We start from the raw sequence: 3,878 nt of genomic DNA on the forward strand, positions 1-3,878 counted from the left end.
CGTGTGCTTTGCTCCCCCCAAAGGCCCTTGCTGTCACCGGGCGCACTTGGATGAGGAAGGAGGGCCTCATCCGGATCCCTCGTTGGTTCCCACTAAGCTCTTCCTGCGCACATCCTTGCTGACTGAAGACCCTCCCCTTCTGGAGGCCAGGCCCCACCCTTTTACTAACCTTTTCCCTCCCCTCTTGGACTCTGCTTGGCCCCATCTATAAAACAGCGAAGCTTGCCCTGCCAGTTTCAGATAAGTGCACCGAAAGCCAGCTACACAGGGGACGCTAAATGCTTTTCATCTCACTGACCGAGGGAGCGAGTGCTTCCCTGCAGACACTGCTTGGTGGGGTGGGGTGTGCGAGAGCAAGCTGATATTCCACCGCAAGGGTAGTGAGAGGGGAGGGACCAGGGAGGAAACCTTTAGGAAGCAGGCCAGAAAGACCCCTTGCTAGGCAGTACTGTCTAGACTGGAGGGTGGTGTTGGGAGCTCACTGTTTGCTAACTGGGACACCTCCATCCCTCTCATTCCTGCCTTCCCACTTCTGGCCCTGCAGCACCATCTCCCTGTTCACCCCCTGCCTCTGAGCCTGAAGAGTAGGAAAGAAAGAGGCTGGGAGGTGTTGCCCTGCCACCCCATCTCCACCCTCCTCAGTGAGGGGAACCTCTGGAAGTTCCCCGTGGATGCATCCTGCCCCATGAAAGATCTAAGGGTGTCACAGACCCTCGGCTGTGGTGTAACGTCTTGACTTAGTGTAGCCCTCTGGCATTGTGAACTTTATGCCTTTTTCTTGGTCCTGGGCACTAAGGTTGGAATCCCTTCCCAACTCTGGTGGACACCAGCTCACATGGTGCCCGTGTTCTCTTTGGCCAGGTGGTATTTTCCTCGGGTTTCAGGTGGGATTCCAGAGGCACCAGATCTCACTCTAGAGCAGTTAGTTCTGATCTCTGGCTTGCGGGCTTTCAAGCCCCGATTGTGAGTAGTCATTCTGCCGGTCGGAGGCCACGGTGAGTCTGGCCACCAGGTCTGCGTAGCCAGGAGCATCGAGGAATGTGGTTGGTGGACTTTGGACCATTACCCCAGGAGGTGACAAAGTGCAGGACTCCCAGCTGCCCTCATGCTTTTAGTCCACAGCTTCACAAGGTAGAACGAAATGGTAGAGAACACACAGAGTAAATTACTTGTTTCTTTTTTTTTTTTACAATAGACAACAAGTTGTTGGAAAAGTCCGATCTGCACTCCGTGTTGGTCCATAAACTGCAAGGTGAAAAGCATGACGTGGTGCCAAACAGGCATGAGATCAGGTATTGGACGCCTGCCCGCCTCTATCCATGGTAGTCATTCGTGTCGCTTGACCTTTGTCACCCATCTCCCAGGTGGGGGCAGACCAAGCCCAAGTCTCCCAGTCCCATTTGTTCCCAGGCCAGCGGCATTGGTCCAGGGTCTCCGAGCTGTCCGGCCAGCTCAAGGGGTTTCTGAGGGCCTGTCTGCTCACAGTCCCACACTTTCCTGGCTGTGGCGGATGCTCCCACCCACTAGCTATTCAGGGACCACTCTCTGGGCCAGGCATCACACAGTTCCTGCCCTCCGGGAAGGACCCCTGGTGTCACAGTGGGTTAAAGGTAGGGCGATTAACCTTAAGGGCAGTGGTTCAAATCTGCCAGTCTCCTGAGGGAGAGAAAGGTGCCACAGTCTGGGCCTTCTGTCGGGTCCCTTATCTTTGGATCGGGCCTAAATGTGCATCTCTTTCCGTCACTGGGCCAGGTGGCTGTCTTCTCGGCACAGACAAATGAGTGCAGCGTCCAGGCTGCATCTTTGGTTGACATTTCAGCGGCTGTGCCGTCAATCTTGGGAGCCTTGCTTTTGGCTAATGCCGTCAATGCAACTTTAGTCCACATTGAAAAACCAGTTCTTTGAGACACTGGGAAGCCAGTGTGGAGGCCACATCTGACCTGCTTTGGCTGCGCAAAGGAGGAGAATCCAGTTCCACAGCAGCCCACAGCCATGTGTCAGCAGGCAGTGAGCAGACTTGCCTCTGCCCTCCTTCTTTTTCCCCTCTCCTCTCTAGAGGGAGGCCCCTCTCACTCACACTCGTCACTGTCGGCTGGGTGTGAGAATCCCTCACTGTGGCCACACAGGACTCTCACAGACAGGAGTCATAATCACGCAGGTTTGTTAGAGAAGTTTTAACAGGCTGGCAGAAACCAGTGTCTGAAGACATTAAGGATGCAGTCTCTGGTCCTCAGCCTTAGCCATGAGTCACGCAACCCCTTGGCCTCTGGGTGGACTGGGAAGCCCACCTGCTGTTGGCTCACTGCCCCGTGGTCCCCGTGGGTCTCGGTGTAGCAGGCCTCTGTCCTGGGGCCTCCTGTCAGATGGGGGTCTTGACCATGCCCTGCTGGTGTCTCCTTTCGTGCTGCTCACAGGAGTCTGCTCCTGCTTCCGATAGTGCTCACTCCTCCCCACAGGAATGGCCAGCCTGACCAGCCCCAAGTTAGGTGATTTCACTTCACCATAGGTATAGCGACTGTACTTCTTCCCATCGTCTTTTGGTGCCTCCTACGTCATTCTGTTCTTATCCAAGGTACAAGTGCAGAGGAATTGGTGAAGAAGATTGAAGGGGCCCAGACTGCCAGAAGGGCAAACCTGACTCAAGAAATACAGCCAGAATGCTCCTTAATGCTTAGGGGGGTTAGACTTTGTCTTGTGTACGCTGATCATGTGATCAGGAGCCGCCAGTCCCTGAACAATGGCGTCATGCGTGATAAAGAAACAGGCAGACCCGCAGTGAGGTGGATTGACACAGTGGCTCCACATAGAGGAGGGCAGCGTGGTGGTCTGCGGTACAGAGGGCTGCTGTGAGTCAAGCGGGCTCTGCTGCTCACCCCGTGGTAGCAAGTGTGTGAGTCCGGGTGGACTAGAGAACAATTTCATGGGCGCCCATATGGGCATGAGAAAGACCTTTGTGTGAAAGAGCAGTTGTGTGTTGAGAAAACAGCCCAGTGCAGATCAGGTCCATAGTCCGATGTCAGCCCACATGTCCGATACCAGTCTATGAAGTCCTCTTCAGACTGCAACACACGCAACAACGCCGACTGCAGGAAGAGCACAGGCCACTGGGTGGAGAGTCTTGTGGATCCAGTGGCAGTAGATGCCTCCTAGCACTGGCATGGGTCTCCACGTGGCTCTATCAGTTTAGTTCCATATGGCTTGTCAACAGGAATGTCTCACGGGAAGGAAGACAGGAGTTCCCAGAATCCTCAGGAGAAAGCCATACCCACACAGAGGCCTCATTGGCTATGATCTGACAGGCTAGACTCCACCCCATCATTCAAGTTGACAGTAGATTATGTAACCGCCACAGCAAGTTTGTTCCCTACTGAACGTGTCCGCCTGGATGGCTGACCCTGGACGCTCACGTCCTTCCCCAGGCCAGCTCCCGCCAGTCTCCTCAGCCCAGTAGGTGACGTCCACATGTAGTCGTCTGAGCAAGCTGAAAGCCTGGGAGTCACACTCACTCCCACCTTTCCCTCCTGCCCCACATCCCATTCCAGTGCCTGTCTGTCCAATCCCTTGAGTGTGTCCAGTGTGCGGCCACATCGCCTCACACCGGCTGCCCCTCCTATCTGATGGCAACAGCCTGCTGACCCGCTGTGGTCCCTGGGGCTTTCTCCTGCGCAAGCGTTTGCTCTGCCTGAACTTGCCCGAGGTTTCCCATTCACACCTTGCCAGCCAGGGTGCCGACTGTCCCCGCCACCTGGCCCCATGCTGGGTCCCACAGTCCGCCGCACATGACCTGCCACCTCCAGAGCCCTCTGCTTAAAAGGGTGCACGCTCAGGTGACATGGGATCCTACTTCTCTGGTGTCAATCACTCCCCCCTGCTTCATC

The 3,878-nt window shown here is 55.5% G+C and overlaps 1 protein-coding gene across 1 annotated transcript in view; it reads left to right on the plus strand.

Annotated features, from left to right (window-relative positions):
* Positions 1 to 1,201: 1,201 nt before the first annotated feature.
* Positions 1,202 to 3,878, plus strand: part of ATG16L1 (autophagy related 16 like 1) — a 16,240-nt gene continuing 13,563 nt past the window's right edge. Inside the window, exon 1 of the mRNA XM_004718141.2 lies at positions 1,202 to 1,292. The gene's annotated coding sequence lies outside the window, so the exon portion shown is untranslated. The remainder of the gene's footprint in view (positions 1,293 to 3,878) is intronic.

The sequence above is a fragment of the Echinops telfairi genome, unplaced genomic scaffold (genome assembly GCF_000313985.2).
Source record: "Echinops telfairi isolate 266 unplaced genomic scaffold, ASM31398v2 ScPeMD7_3;HRSCAF=10, whole genome shotgun sequence".
NCBI classification, from domain to species: Eukaryota; Metazoa; Chordata; class Mammalia; order Afrosoricida; family Tenrecidae; genus Echinops; species Echinops telfairi.